Below are 17,108 nucleotides of genomic sequence, written 5' to 3'. Positions count from 1 at the left end.
CATTCCCTGATTCACCACAGAAAGGATTTTAGGGGGTTTCCATCAAGAACACAAAATTATCAATATTCACAAATTATACAGTCTAAGCCAGGAAAATATAAATAAAATAGAAATTCAAGACCAATGAAAATATAAACACACTTATGCAGACCACAGTTATAGCTAAGCTTCAGATTTACCTCTGAGTTTCTTGGGGGCCAAAGAGAAGAAAGAAACAGCATCCATTATGTTATCAGAAAGAATAATACATACTATTTCTACCCAGAGAAGCAAAGTTCTTCCTGCAGCTGGACTCCACAAGAAATTTTTCAAGTGGACTTTGTGGCCGTCAGTAACAGAATGGACAATATCCTTAACTCCAGGACCTCAAGCCACAGCCCACATTGTTTAGGAGTCCCTGCAAAATTCCATTAGGTGACAAGATCCCTGGGGGGAGTGGTGGGAGCTGGTATTCAATTTACAAAAGCAACATGCGTGTGATTTTCTAAATCCGCATCTGCTATCTAGATCATGAATTCTTTCAAATGAACTTTAAAGAGTTCAGACTACTTTTACATGTTGTGACATATCCAATTAAAGGCCCCCAAACAGAGAATTTATGAAAGAAGAAGAAGAAAACACACACACACACAAAGAATTTGAACTGTGTTTGGTTTTTCTTTCTAAAATGCTATTCAGCTTCCCAGGTAATTTTCTGGAGATGAAGTAACCACCCTCTGAAAAAAATGAATGTGCCAGATACTTCTTAGCCTCTGCTAGGGGAAAAACGTGAACTCAGACCCTCAGACAAAAACTTCCGCCACTCTGAGAAATAAGGCGATTCTGTCAGTCCCATGGCAAGTGGGAAAATAGACTGGGGACGGAGGGTTGGAGGGGGAAGTACCAACCACCACAGTTTCTAACCTTGAAAAACTTGGCTACTGAAGACAAGATATACAAATAACCCACAGGAGGAAGAAGAAATAAGAGTTAAGAGCTGTGAAACAAAGCCCCAGGGACTCCAAGGGACATAGAAGGCTGCTTCTCATTGCAGCCAAAGCTTCATTATCAGAAGGACAATGACAGCAACAAGGACTAACATCCCTACAGTGCTTTCATATACCCAGTCTCCTGCAATGCCCCCAAAATGCTGGGAGTAAACAGGGTTACTAACCTCCACCGAAGGTTAGAAAATTGAGGCTTAGGTAGATCAAATGACTGCTGAGGAGAGCACAGCTGGGATTGCAAAGTGTTGTCCATACATTCCAGTACCATCGCTCTTTCTCCTTCCCCAGACAGCATCTTCAAAAGGTGATGGAGCATGATAACAACCTCAGAGCCTCAGAGCCTCCCCTACAACCAAGAACATCATTCTAACACGGGCTCAGTGACACATTTGATTCAGAGGTGCTCTGAGATCAATCCTTGCACCTGGGGGACCACACACATGGTGACCAGGTGCCATGGCAAAGATATATTTCCTCAAGAGTATATACAGGTTCCAATGGTTCTAAGATGAACAATATTTCAAATGTACCTGAGAGGCTCACCACTCCATGAAACTCTAAATCGTCCTTTAAGGAAAAAGTAGGATAACTGATAATAGTACTATTAATTACACTCAAGTCAGTTACTGAATAAGTTTGTATTCTTGCATATCAGGCTTCCTTGAAGTGAAACGAAATATCTTTCATCATCATCGTAAGTGCCTGATAATGCCTCGCATACATTCGGCCTCAGAAAATATCTGTGGAATGAATGAATGAGCTCAACAGGCCACAACACAGAATTCTTTAATTCTACTGTTAAACACTTTGACAGGAAAGTTATTTGTCCTAAATCATGGTAGAATAATCATGGTCAACAATGAGGCAATCCTTCCCAGTTGATAATTTCAAAGAACTTGGTATAAACATGTATTTCTTTCCATTAACGTCTTCTCAGAACGGATCTAATTTGTTTCGTTTTCTTGGAGGAAATCTATCCTGGAGCTTCACAGAATGCTATAATATCTTAACGGGAAAAACAAAACAAAACTCAGCTTGCTAAGAGGTAAGTACAAGGCTCTCTACGCAGACATACTATAACATGTGGACAGATGTCTACCACTCCTTTCAAAGCAACCCTGTTGGGAAGCTACAGGTATATTCCAGTGATACTCGTTTTGAGCAAAAAACTTGCAGAATGCCTCTTTTGGAACTGCCTTTATCTCTATGATCAGTCTATGTGACACACAAGAAAACTTGTCATAAATCTTTATGGTCCTGACCCATTTCTTTTTTTTTTTTTTTAAGATTTTATTTATTTATTTGACAGAGACAGCCAGCGAGAGAAGGAACACAAGCAGGGGGAGTGGGAGAGGAAGAAGCAGGCTCCCAGTGGAGAAGCCTGATGTGGGGCTCGATCCCAGAATGCCGGGATCATGCCATGAGCCGAAGGCAGACGCCCAATGACTGCACCACCCAGGCACCCCTGGTCCTGACCCATTTCTAACCAGAAATTACTCTAGCCAATTTGACCACCATCTATGTGGCAGACTTTGTCATGAAGAGTTCTTGGCAAGTCTCCCAGATCAAAACCACCTTCCAAGAATGAATACCATCAGTATAAAAATCTTCAGCAAAATGTGCCAAGGGCTCTAAAGGCAAATTCCAAAGGGAGACTTCAAAGTTACCTTGAACAACAGCGCATCACTGGAAGTTGTGTGTAGCCTCTCAACGTGAACTCATACACAGTTCTGTACACACTGTAACCTAAAGAGCCAAGACAGTCCTGTACATGACAATTCCATTAGGTCTTAGTCATCTTTATATTACTCCCTCGGAATAGTGCCCTGCACATAGTAGGGCATGTAGCAAATTCTATTCAAAATGGATTTCCCTTGGGAATAATCAAACTATGAAATTACCCTCATCACAGCAAGACCTCCAGCCACTAGACTTTTCCTAAGGAGGAAATGTGGTGTTGTGTTTCCTCACTGTCAAAAGTGGTTTTTGAGAGCAACCAACCATCTATTTGATTTTACTACTTCCTATATCCCCTGGCAAACAGAAAAAGTATCCTTCCAAATGGGGTCTTTTAAAGATGAAATCTGTATTTTTAAAGAACTGAAATGTACGTTGTAGAGATTTCAATTTCGGGATCTATGAAGAAGCACTGGCATCTATCATTCTTTTCTAAACATTGAGCAACTGGCCATCAAGGTAAAAACGGAAAAATTATAGAAGATCCACCACCATGGCAATGGTAACAGAATTAACATTTAGAATGTGCCTACTATGTGTTAAGTACAGTGCTACATGTAATCTTTAGGAAATCCAACAAAAAAGGTACTGCCATTCTTATTTCTACAGATAAAGAAACTTGAAACTTTATTTAAGAAGTTAAATAGAGATGTATAAGCTAACATATTTATTAGAGGGCAGAGCCAAGGTTCAAACTCAGGTTTGTCAGAATCCAAAACCTTGCCCTTTACTTCTTAAATATGGAGTCTATCCCAGAAGTCTAAAGCAGAAGGCCCATTGGCCAGCCACGGGTCACCAATAACAGTGATTTGATAAAAATGGAAAGACTCGTCAATGTTTGGGTGTGGGGATGGGTGAAATAGCTGATGGGGATTAAGGACGGCACTTGTGATGAACACCAGGTGCTGAACGTTAGTGTTGAATCACTAAATTGTACACCTGAAACTAATATTACACTGTATGTTAACTAACTGGAATTTAAATAAAAACTAAAAAAACTACATACATACATACATGCATACATACATACATACATACATAGAACTACATGATCCAGCAATTCAACTCCTGGGTATTAAAAAAAAAAAAAAAGACTTGTCAACGTTCAAAAATATGGGGTTTTACATAAAATATGGATATGTACTTCCCCTATATCAAATTCACTTCACTCATTTGCCTACACAGGCATTTGAGTCTGTGACCTCTGCTATTTCCCGCTGCCTCCCCAACACTTCCTTTCAAGGCAAAACCCAAAACTAATGTTCCTCCCTGCCCCACCTTACCTGGATATCCCATAGGAACTTAGAATCATGCCATTTTGATGAAGTAGAACATAATCACTGAGATCAAGTACAAGCCTTTTATACAGAATCTAAGGCCAAAGAGTTAAGTGACTGGTTCACGGTCACAAGCTCTAGGACTAGATCTCGAATATTCTTTAATCTTGTCTGCTCTGCTACCCAGCTTCTCTTTGGTAGCCAAACATATGTCTGAGTTAATGACCTGTAAAGTGGGGTATCATTATGCCTCCATAATTCTGTTTGATATTATTATCATGAGCTTGCATTTTAATAAATAGTGCTGGTACTGCCAAGACTTCAAATCTATTTTCTTTCATTCACCAAAGGGCTCCATGAACAAATCATTCTGCTTTTATAGATCTGCTCCTTGGCCTCCTTTCCTGTTCTGCCAGGAGCTGCCAAGAGCATTTGTGGTTTAACGCTGAAAGGTAAAAGAACGTATTAAGGAAGTTCCAAAGAAGCATCCTTGCCTTCTAACTCACAGGTCAAGGCCTGGGAAGATGAGGAAGATGATACACCAGTGATTCAAGCCTACTGCCTTCTGGAGGAGACACAATTTTAAGTTTCTAATTTTTACTTCTGATATTAGCCAGAGAAAATCGGTTTGAGTCAGTCTCAATTATTATATAAATACAACATATTCCAATCATATTAGCTGGCAAAGTTTCTTGTCCTTACTCTCAAAGGTACTAAGGTGATCAGATTTAAATTTTAAAGCTTCCTCTCCTGGGCCGGGAAAAAATACTAAAGAAACAGCTTGCCAACTGCAAATTATTTTTAGAGGTGTTTGTAGCATACGCATGATCAAATACAGTTCCTCTTTTTAAAAAAAAAAAAAAAAAAAAGCAAAACACCATGTTGGACTCATTCCAATGTTTCTACACGTGACTGGAGCCAGAAACAGCATTTTCGAAAATATCACTCTTCTGAGGAAAGTACACCACATTAATAATGAGTTGGGCCTAAAGAGATTTTAGGATTTCAAAGTATGCAGGTTCCATGCTTCTCCAACAAATCAGGAAAGAACAGGCACTCCCTTTACTAAGCAGGAGAAATTTTTTTATTTATACCAAAATGATATTTCTTCACTATTTGTTTTCATTTCATTTCTGACCTAACTTCTTTCTGATAATCTTGAATGAATATCCATTCTTAGGTGCTTTAACTGTCCTGAAAGGTCCCCAGGCCGGCTGAGTTTCCCACTGGACAGTAAGTCACTCTGGAACCCTGTGTTCTAGCGTCAACTCTGTGTACTGAATATCAAATACCAAAGATTCGCCACATGTGCTTGATCAATCTCTTCGTCTCTTCCTGCTTAGCTTCAGATATCTGTCAAACTATAAGATGCAGGTCTGGCGTGTAACCCAGGTTTTTACTGCGCCGTAATGTCTGCAAAGGCACAAGTCATGGCAGCATGGATTACCGGGTGGGATTACTTTCTGCTGGTGCTCCGAGACTGCACAGTGGTGAGACAGCGAAGGCTTAGGGCTCACAACGCCTGAGTTTAGAGCCCAGCTCTGCCACTTACTAAATGTGCAACCGTGGGCAAGTCACGTGACCTCTGTGCTTTAGCTACCTCAGCTATAAAAGGATCGCTGAGAGGGTTAAACATTAGTAGGTATTTAAAGGACATGGTACAGCTAGCTTCCGGCATACAGCAAGACGCGGTATTTATTATTTATTATTTACCCATTTTTGATGCCTTCGCTAGCATGCCCTGGGTATGGGTAAAATTTTATCATTCAGCTTGACTATACTTAGTGCTTTGATTCTTGAAGGAAACAACAATGTCAAACCCATTAATATAATTTCCTAAGATTCCAGTCAGACACCTCTAGGGCATACATCACGTGGGATCAGCCACGAAGTGCCACACTGCAGGTATTTTGGAAAGTCACACTGGATCTTGCACAGCGGAGGGTATGACTCACGCACGCCCTGCAGCCGGAACTCAGGGATGTGGCTTGCTAGCATTCCCCGACTGCTGACTGCTATCTCGTACATCTAGAGCATCGCACGCGACAGATGACAGTGACGTGGCCGCACATGCCCACGGGCACACCTGGCTTTTACAAATGCCAAATAATTCTGCAAGAAAGTAAAGCAAATCGTGGCTCGGGGGAAGTTCAGGATTTTATTTGTTTGCTTTAGAGCATTTCTTTATTGTGATAATCCTAAAAGCATGTTACAAAGCACAAAAGAAATGAAACCAGCCATTTTTCTCTGGCCTCCATTTCTAGTAAAAGGATGATCAAATATTGCTGTTGAAGAACAAGCATAAGTAAACCTTATTTTGTGGCTTTAAGTTACAATTTACAGAGTTTTACTTTTTTATGGTACGAAGAAAATTGCTACATACTCCAGTCCCATCACTGCTTTGCCGTTGATTAGGCCTTTGTAATTATGACAATAAGAAAGATACCTCACATCTTTCCCACACACAAGGAATACACAGATGCTACTCCATTTGATCTATCCTTATTTACTCACTGTTTAAGATTTATCCATAAAAAAATTAAAAATAAAAATAGAAAAACCTATAAAATCAAAGGCCTATTTCTGGGAAACAGCATGAAATAATGCATTTAAGAACTCGGATTTTGGTTATAGACAGATGTGGGTTTGTGGGCAAGAAACTTCAACCCCCCCCCCCCGTTTCAGTTTCCTCATCTGGATAATGAGAACAGTAGTGTCTAAATCTTGAAGGGCTGGTAGCACCATAGTGGTGGAGTAAAGAACCCGTGAAGCAGAAGGAATGAAAGAAAGGCAAAAAGGCAGGGAGGAAGGAGAAAAGGGAGTGAGTACTCACCACTCTCTCTGACTTATACAAATAATGGCTATCATCCAGGCCTTTTGCCAGGATTTGGCCTCTAAAATAGCACAACTTGATCTTCTTTATTATGCAAATTTTCCATATACAACAAAGTAGAGAGAAGTGTAAAGAACCCCCATGACACATCATCAAATCTCAATAACTATTACATCCTACCATTCTGATTTCATCTACTTCCCTAAACATTTTTTTCTTTTGATGGAGTATTTTTAAAGAAAATGTCAGGCATTGTATCAATTCAATAGTAAGTGCTTCTGTAGGTAAAGACTTTTTAAAAAAATAATCATAATACCACTAGCAGATCAATAAAGTTAACAATAATTTCTTAATAACATGTAATAGAGTTGTGTTTCATTTTCTCCTATTGTTTAAAAAAAAAAGAAAGGTATTTTTATATTATTTTTGTTCAAATGAAGTCCAAATATGGCATTTGGTTTACAGGTGTCCTAAGGTTTTTAACTTCTAACCATTCCCCCTTCCTACTTTTTCCCCATATATTCATTTGCTGAAGAAATTGGGTCATTAGTTTTGTAGAACTCCCCACACTCTGGGGGGCACCTGGGTGGCTCAGTCGGTTAAGCGTCTGCCTTCGGCTCAGGTCATGATCTCAGAGTCCTGGGTCATGACCTTAGGGTCTTGGGATCGAGCCCCACATGGGGCTGGGCTCCCTGCTCAGGGGGCATCTGCTTCTCCCTCTGCCCCTCCCCACACCCATGTTCTCTCTCTCTTTCACTCTGCTCTCTCAAATAAATAAGTAAAATCTTAAAAAAAAAAAATGAACTCCCCACACTCTGGACTTGGCTGATTTGTACCCATGTGGTGCTGTTGAACATATCCCTCTGTCTCCTGTATTTCCTGTAAGCTAGTAGGTAGATATTGAATCTTGATGAGATTCTGACTCAAGTTCGTACAGAATGGATGTGGGCAGAATACTGCATAAGTGGTGTTATTTCTCTCCAATCAGATCACATCAGGAGGAGTATAATATTTGGCTATTCTACTTTTAGCGATCGCTGGGTTCAAATGTCACGCTGATTCTCAATTACAAAGCTCCAATTTCACTTCAGATTTTAGCATCCATTAATGATTGTTGCCTACCTCCATTGTTTCAGTAGATGTTGGAAAATAGTGGTTTTCTATTTCTAGCGTCCTTCTGCATTTATTAGCTGTAATTCTCTATAAAGAACCTATCCTGGACCTTCCTTTCTTGGGTGGCAGCAAAAGTGGAGAGTGTGCCCTGAAGGCCTCAGGCACACCGTGAGACAACAAGGTGGTGGGGCGCTGCCTGCCCACCCCCAAATGCCACACTCCACCCCTCTATCACCTGTGAATCTTTGCACCTACTCATGTTGTCACCAAGTTCTGCTTCTGGTATTTTATGTCTCAGCTGAAGAAGATAAAGTCTTCAGGGGAAATGGTCTCCTGTGGACAGGTGTTGGACAAATTCCCCTTGCAGGTGAAGAATTGGGTATCTGGCTGTGCTAGGACTCCTGCAGTAGCACCCATGGCATGCACCGGAGTATGGGGACCTGACCACTACAGGCACTGTCATCTAGAGCTATGGAGACCTGGGTGCCCAGCACTGTGCCTGGGCCCCCTTGACCCAGATCAAGAAGGTGGAAGACACTGCAGCCAGTAAGTGCTGCCAACTGGCAGTCAAGCAGTTCCACGACTGGGAGATCAAGTTCCCACTGCCCCACCAGGTCCTACCTCCCAGCACAAGCCCCACTTCACCACCAAGAGACCCAACACTTTCCTTTAGATGCAGAGTCTCCTTGTCCCCAGGTGTGCCCAAATACACTCCTTGGGAAAACCAAAAAACCAAAAAAACAAAAATTTACCCTGAAGTACAGGCTCTGTGTGCTTATACACGTATATACATAAGTGTTATTTTTATTATATTAATATTTATATATTATTATTATAAATGTTTGTATTTTTCTTCCTTATGTTACAAGTAGATACTCTATAAATACTTTTTTCCATTTTATTTTTATCACTTAACAATAGATCCTAAAGATTACTTTGTGGCAAGATGTAGAGGTTTTCCTTATCCCTTCTTATAAATGCACGTTATTCCTCTTTATGAATGTACCACTTGGCTATTCAACCAGACCCCTACTGATGGATATTTGGAAGATTTCTAGTCTTTGGCTATTATGAACAATGTTGTAATAACCTTGTGTCTGTATCATTGCGGATTTTGACACAACACTTAAGTGAACTTTTCAATCCTCTCTTAAGTTAAACATGCCATCTTAAAAATGATATTTTCAATACATTACACTTAATAAAAAGAGGCTGAAACCCAAGGTACAATATGGCATAGAGTGCATTTTTTAAAGTGTGGTCCAACACACACCTGCATCACCATTCGTCTCCTGGAGTATGTGACAAAAATGTGAATTTCTCACCCAACCCTGGGCCTTCTGAGCCAAGGGTGAGACTCTTTGATCGAATGGGGAAATCACCATATTTAGAATGGAAAGACTGCCATTTCAGTTCAGTCAGGAGATTGGAGCCAACATGATCAGCCCTGGTTTCTTTGGGAATGATTCTTCGTATATTGGAGGTAATAAATACCTTCCTTACCAACTTCACAGGATTGCTGTGTAGTTCAAATGCAATTATGTTAGAGAGATCAGTTTGAAAATTAAAGTAAAATTAAAATGTTAACATCTAGTAATAGGAAGGGCATCTGCTCCAGCAATATCCCCATCTTCTCCATTAACAAACATCCTATTTACATAACTAATCTTAAAGACACAGAATTTTCCTTAAATGCCTGCATTCCTTCATTGATTCATTCATCAACGTTCATGTAAATGCATCCAAATGCATTCTTCATAGAATACACACTGCTCTTCAGGAATACCCACCCACCTCTGTCTAGGACACCATAAGGCAGTCACAACAAGGATTTGATCCAACACAGAGAGGAAAAATAACTCAAGGCCACTAAGAGTCCGCATTTGATTAATTTTATACAAAGGTGGAGAATGCTTGATGCTTCAGAAATTATTGCCAGTAATGAGACACAAAGAAAGAAAGAAAAGCCCAACCTACCATAAATGTCCTAAAGAAGAATTTGTTCTGCCATAATTTGGTGCATGGTGTACTTTCAGTCTGGTTCTGTAAAGCCAGTAAATCCAGACAGGTTCAGAGTCTGTTTATTTTTAAATGACAGGCAAAATCACTATAATTGTTGTCATCTTTCCAAAGGAGAAGACTATGCACTATTCAGTAGCAGATTTTTCTTAAGGATCCGAACAGTTCCTACCATGTAACTATGAAAGTCATTCCTCCAACACAGGGCTTGAAGTACAAGGTATGGTCAAACAATATACAGGCGTAAATATGAAAGCTTTCAAAAGAAGAGGAGGGTGGCTGGGAAGAAGCATTGGTGTTTTCTACATCTACCATGAGGAAAAAAATCTTTAGTTAACAGAAATTAAAATATCCCTGACCCAAGATGAGAAAGCTTTAGATGACCTTTCAAATGTTGGATCTGAGTAGAGCATTAAACATCCATTTTCAGAATGCATGTTAGGGATGAGGTTTTTGGTGGATAATTGATTTTAAATGACCTCTTCTCCAAATCAGGAATTTACTAATCACAGATGGAGGCACCACTGGGAGAGCAGCCTGTGAAGTCAGAGCCCCTATTCTCTATGAGCTGTGGACACAAACGGAAACAAGTACCCTTTCCTAAATGAATGCGGATCTTCCAAGCACATATTCAGGTACAGAGCAAAGAGTGAAATCAAATGATTTTCTTGTCACAAACACACTTCACAGTGGTACTGTGTTTTGGTGAGATGAAGTGGTATGTTCAGAAAAGGTACAAGCAAGGGAATTACTCACTTCTCTCCTTCTTAGTAAGAAAGGTTTCACAAAGGGAAAGGGACTTCTGAAGGCTCTTAAAGCTCTGTAAGGGAGACCAGCTGACAGAAGTGGACAGGGAAGAGCAACCCCGTTCAGACAGTGGGATGCAGGGGAAGACGAGGTACAGGCTCAGGAATGGACAAAGCCTGTGTCACAGGCTGACACAGACTGGAGGAATAGGCAGGACACAGGAAGCCAGAGGGGAAGGAGGAATGAATAGAAATCAAAAATTCAGGGGCACCTGGGTGGCTTAGTTGGTTAAGCATCTGACTTCATCTTAGATCATGATTTCAGGGTCCTGGGATTGGGCCCCACATCAGGTTCCTCGCTCAGTGGGAAGTCTGCTTGTCCTTCTCCCTCTGACCCTCCCCCTGCTAGTGCGCTCTCTTTCTCAAATAAATGAAGTCTTTAAAAAAAAAAAAAAAAAGATCAGAAAAACCCAAACAGTTCGGGAGGAGCCTTAAACTATGAGTGAGGCTCTTGGCCTTTATTCAAAACAACACTTGACATTTATTGAGGATTTGATTCTGGGCTTTTTACTTTAAGGGCTTTTTTGTGGATTAAATCCACAATCAACAATCCTGGGATGGTGGTACTTTTTCATCTTCCCTTTTCAGGTGAGGAAGCTGAGATACTGGGGTAATTCATCCAAGGTCATACAGCCAGGAAGAAGCAAAAGTCAGCATTTGAACCCTGGCATTCTGACTCTAGAGCCCATGATCTCAACCACCCCACAATGCTGCCTCTCTGGAAGAAAACAAAAAGAGTTACCATAGAATATATTGGAGAAGAACGGCACAGTTAGCCTGGTAGAAAGATGAATTCTTCCACAGTGTTCAGACCTGCTCTGGAAAGTAACAGGAGACACAGAGACTAAGTAAGGTCTGATAAGTGAAGTGGGAAATGGCCTAGTGTTGACCAGAGTTAAACAGGGCTGAACACCAGGGATATCATATAGGATGAACACAGCTTCAGTATCCTTTGAAAAGTGGTATGCCAAGGAGCAACCTCAGTCTGTGTTTGGGAGAACAGCAGATGAGGGAAGACAGGGATGTCAGAGAGAAATGAAAGGGCAAAAATGGTGCACAATTGAGGGAGGCTGCAGAGTATAATGGAAGGAATGTGAGATTTAGAACCATGGACAATGGGTTGAAACCTGGCACTTTCTCTTTATTTCTGTGTGAGTGTGTGTAAGGTAGTTCTCTGTGTCTGTTTCTATACCAGCACAGTGTTGTTGCTGTTTTTTAACTGAAGCATTATACATTATATATATATATATATATATATGTATAATGCTTCGGTTAAAAAAAAAATATATATATATACACACACACACACTCACATATATATGATATAATATGATATGCTATGCTATGCTTGGCATGTGTGAGGTATTCCAAAAATACTGAGAAGAAAGAAAGAGAGTAAGAGAGAAAGGGAGACCACCTACCAGCTGTTGTATCTTAGAATGGGGAGAATCGCAGGAAAGGCTTCAAAAGTAGCCAGAAAGGGAGGCAAGACTGCAGTCATATCGTGAGTCCCAGGAAACAATGCCTGCATGCCACATTTGCCACATACATAGGATACCAATGCCTGTACTGGTCAGTCCTATTTCCAGAAGGGTCTGCCAGTACAGAACAAAAATGGTTTACCTGTTCATTTATTCCTCCCTCTGTTCATTCAACATTTGTTACAGCCACAGAACTTGGCTAAGACGACTGCAGAGTTGAACAGATGTGGGAGAGGGGACCATCACGATACAGGGTCCCCTTGGAGCTTTGTGAGCGTCAGCCTAGTGGCTACACATAGCGGTGGGATCTAAGTACAATACAGTGATGACTAAGACATAGCCCATAATGGCACCGAATGCACTTACAATCGACTAGGAAAGAGACAGATGAACACATTTTTATAACACTCATATGATCACCACTATGAAGTACTTTGGAACAGGGAGGGAAAGGTGACAAAATCCTATAAAAGATTTCCTAACTGTCAATACTATCATAATCAGTGTCCCATAATTCTTATAGTCAAGCAAGACCATATAATGGTTACCCCAACATTATTCTTTGTGCAAGTTATTCAACAGTCATACTTTACCAGTCCCTTATTTCATATTGTTAAGCACCAAGTGCGTACTAAACATCATAAAACTATTCCCTGTTACGTTCTTTTTGGGTTTGGGGGGTGGAAAATATTTTATATGCATTTGATCAAGAAAAGAAGGGATTTTTGCTTGTTTTGGTGGAGGGCTGTTATACTCTTAAAATGTTGATGTTGCCTCTAAATTCACTCAGTCTGGTCCCGAATCCCAGGCACAACTTCTGACAATGTTTTGTTTCAACAATAAAATACAATCCTGTTAATCCCATTCCTAATTTATTCATTACTGTGGGGAAATGAGCTATTTTCCGAGAACCACTGCTTGTTTTGAAAAAGTGAACACTGCAGCTCTTCTTCCTGGCAAAAACTTCACAAGCATTGTTTCCAATCTACCTATAGAGCAAGATTAATTTCATTTTATTTCAAACTTCTGCAGAGCTTTAATCTCAGCATAATCAGGTTATATGCAAACAGCTTCCTAACCAAAATTTGACTTCCTTTCCTTGAAGATCAATAAAAACCACTTAAAAGAGTGCTATTCGAAGAGCAGGCAGTGGTGATAATCAATCATTTCACTGGAATAAACTGGAGGGTCCATAAAATAGATCCACTGTCTAACCACCCATCCCCTCTGAATAGCCAAGACAGCAATTACTCTTCAAAAAAGGAGACAGCACATGCTTTTCTTGGATAATAATGGTACCACAACAAAACAGTCTTTGACTTCCAAGATTTTGACTGTACCCAAGAACTCTCCTATTTTTGACTATGTATGAAACAGAAATGTCTGTAATCATAGACTCTTAAGAGTTATAAGGTCTTCTCTAACATCCATCCAGTGTATGAACCTCCTCTTTATATCTCTAATAGATATAATCTCTGCTTGAACCTTCCAAATTACTAGAAAGCACTTCATTATATTGATGTGAAAACTCTCTATATGTAACTTCAAATTACTGTTCCTACCTTAAGCTATTGGACACAATACATACTATGTCTAATTCCTCCTCAAATCACACAAAGTAACGTATACATAGAGATCAAAGCCCAAAACTAGAAAGAATATGCCTAACTCCTTTAAAGAAGTTCAAGTTACCAAGCCAAGATGAATTCTGTTTAGGATGCTGAATTAACTGACAGATATGTATAAAGATGTGGAATACTCTGAAAAATTAAAGAGAAAGTAAACAATCCATATTTTGAAAAGGATGGAAGAGTCTGATTCCCTAAATCATAGATCAATGAACTTAATGTCTACCCCTAGCAAAATTAACAACAAATTATTACTAGAGCCGCATTTCCCAAACTGTGCTCTCAGGAGATGACACCTATTAACTTTTCCAGCATCTTTAGAATTCTTCAGAAAACAGCTTGAGGAATGCTGACACAAATAATTCATAATTACTTAGAAGGCAATAAATACCAGGAACAGCCAGGGGTTTACCACAAACAACTCAGGCCAAAAAACTTCATTTCCTTTTTTGATAGAGTTGCTATATGGCTAGATGGGGGAATGCCATAAACATGGTATTTTGATTTCAATAAAGCCTGTCTATCTAAAGTCAACAATCTGCATAAAGTAGCTCAATTAAATATGAATCTACCCAACTGAGCCTAGATTAATTCAACTTGTTTATAAGCTGTATGGAATCCTCTATCAAATGATAGGGTTACCAGTTAAATAACAAGGAAGAGGGGCTCCTGGGTGGCTCAGTTGGGCGTCAGACTCTTGATTTTGGCTCAGGTCATGATCTCAGGGTCATGAGAGTGAGCCCCGCATGGGGCTCCAGGGAGTCTGCTTGAGATTCTCTCTCTCCCTCTACCCCTCCCTGTGCTCTACCCCTCCCCGCCCTCTCTCAAATAAATAAACAAACCTTAAAAAAGAATAATAACAAGGAAGAAAGGAAGGGAAGAAGGGAAGAGTCTAATCTGGCATGCCACCTCCTGAGGATCCTTACTTTCATTTACAACTGCTTGCTTGCACAGCACCATCTCAAGGATCAATATCATGCAATTTGTTCTAGATTGCCCAAAGTGAACCTTTAAAAAAGAAATCAAGACAGTCTTTGTCTGTTTTTTATCATTTTGATATTCCATTTTCCTTGTTTTCCCTGTGATTACACACTACAGCTCTTCGCTAACATCTACGGGGTTTTGTTTGTTTATGTGTCTTACGATATAAATTAAGCTAAAGATACAATCCTGTTGAAAACAGTTACGTGCTGATAGGCGTGGGAGTCAGGGTGTCCAGTCAAAACAGCCAAACTTCGAAGCTAGTCAGGCGTGAAGCTAAGTCCAAGCTAATCACTTCATGGCTGTGTAGCTTCAGGCTTGTTATTAAATCTTCCTAAGCCTCAGTGTTCTTGCCTATCAAATAGGGTTGATAACAATACCTACCGTACACAGCTGCCATACGCACTAGGAAAAAAGATAACTTAAGTTCTCCTTCCTAGGACTCGGTCTCGAGTAGAAACTCAACAAACTGTAGTTGTAACTGTCATTATCATCCCCAATCTTGTGTGTTTCAATTTATTCTGAACCTTGTTTATGCTACACATTCCAGTTTGAAGATCACTCTCTTTGATAGAGAAAGAGAGAAGCCAAATAGTTGAGTAGGTCTGCTTTTCGTCATGTTAACATTATTCCATCCACCCCGAGCAACAAGCTTAGTCTTTACTTGTTCTTGTTTTGAACACAGCTTTCAAGAGCCCTTTTCTGTTGTCTTTAGCATACTCTCCAGCCTCAGCTCAGTCTGAACTTGAGCACTGCAGATATTTTCTTAAAGTTTTATGCCACTCTTCTGAATTTGTCCTTCAGCATATGCTTGTCTTTGGATACACGTTCTCTTAATATCTGAGCTCACTAAAAACTTCCTTGTTCTTAAAGTGGTTCCTCCCTTTTTCTTCTTCATCAAAAAAAAAAAAAAAAATTGTGATTTTGCCCTCAGATTCTTCCTTTCTTTCTTTCTCTCTTTCTTTCTCCCATTCTCTTTTTGTAGTGCCCTCTTTTCAAGGCTCTGGACATTGAAAAATACCTCCCCTTTCTCTTTATTTTCCTGAAGTCACCATTAACTCTTTGGTTATATCCAACTCTCATTTCTTTTGTAGTTAAAAAAACAACACGATCACAGTCACTCCCTCCCAAGGTTTTAATCAATTCTACTTCAGTAACAGTTGGTTAGAACTAAGTTCACAGTAATATCCTTGCTTCCTCCATCTGTGGTTGAAAAAAAGAAAATGACAGAAAGACTTTTGCTCTCCGTGGAATGAAACATTTATCAGACACTGAGAAAGTTCAAGTCCTCATCCATGACTGTACCTTGGCTTGTGGCAATTTTGACATTTCACTAAATCTAAGCATGTGCAGTACCACCAACCAGCAAAATAAGACTCTTACTCACTTGTCTACACTGAACGATAATAGTTGTTCGGGCAGAATTAAAATGTTTTGGTGCCGATGCCAAGAGAACCAGCTGTGCTCTGAAGTTAAGTCATGACAGTTAGCAGTCACAATTTTAAGGGGGTTGGCAACAGATGAAAGTTTATACTCCCAACTCAGCAAATGGTAGAAACCTTGCTTTTACATTCTTTTTTTTGTTTTGTGTGTTTTTTGTTATTTTTTTGAAGTTGAGATATGATTGGCATCTAATTTCTTACATTCTTGAGTTCTCCTGTGAATTCATTACAACTTCCAGAATCCTACCACAAGAACACAAGGAGGAATTCTAATACGGGCCATAGCTGATTACCTTTAAAATGTATTTAAGAGAAACAACCCAAAAAGTACAACAAACCAAAACCAAGCAAGAACTCTGTGTGGCTATGTGTAGTGGCTAAGATTTAGCTAACAGCCAGAAATAAAGAGCAATTTTAATTAGCTTGTGGTTTAATCTGTTCAAATTTTATTCTCTGTTTACTGAATCAGAAGGAATTCCATAAGAAAAGGGTTTGCCTTTCAATGATCAGCTAAACATACTTAAGTTCCTCTAGAGATCTAGATATTGACATATTCAAATTAAGATCTTCAAGTCTGGTAAGTATCACTGAGCTTAGTTACTCCATAGTTAACTACAGGCCATAGACTAAGAATAGAAATACATATAAAAATATCCACCAGTTATTCAACTAGCGTGCATGTGCCAGAACCGCTCTCTTCCTTCCCTCATGCTCTGAAATCACCAAGCGAAGCTTCTCTCAATGTTAAAGGTTCTTTAGCAAGTCAAAATAAAACCAGAAGAATAGTTATTTCTTTTTTTTTTTT

General features: G+C 39.7%; 1 protein-coding gene and 1 pseudogene across 2 annotated transcripts in view; one reads left to right on the top strand and one right to left on the bottom strand.

Annotated features, from left to right (window-relative positions):
* The window catches only part of CRADD (CASP2 and RIPK1 domain containing adaptor with death domain), a 170,258-nt gene that overhangs the window by 61,905 nt on the left and 91,245 nt on the right, over positions 1 to 17,108 (bottom strand). The gene's annotated exons all lie outside the window — the stretch shown is intronic.
* On the top strand, positions 5,410 to 8,619 carry LOC103660138 (annotated as a pseudogene).

Source organism: Ursus maritimus, unplaced genomic scaffold (assembly GCF_017311325.1).
Source record: "Ursus maritimus isolate PB19 unplaced genomic scaffold, ASM1731132v1 scaffold_21, whole genome shotgun sequence".
Lineage (NCBI taxonomy): Eukaryota > Metazoa > Chordata > Mammalia > Carnivora > Ursidae > Ursus > Ursus maritimus.
The sequence above is the reverse complement of the archived record's forward strand: the minus strand, read 5'-3'. Positions and strand labels throughout refer to the sequence as shown.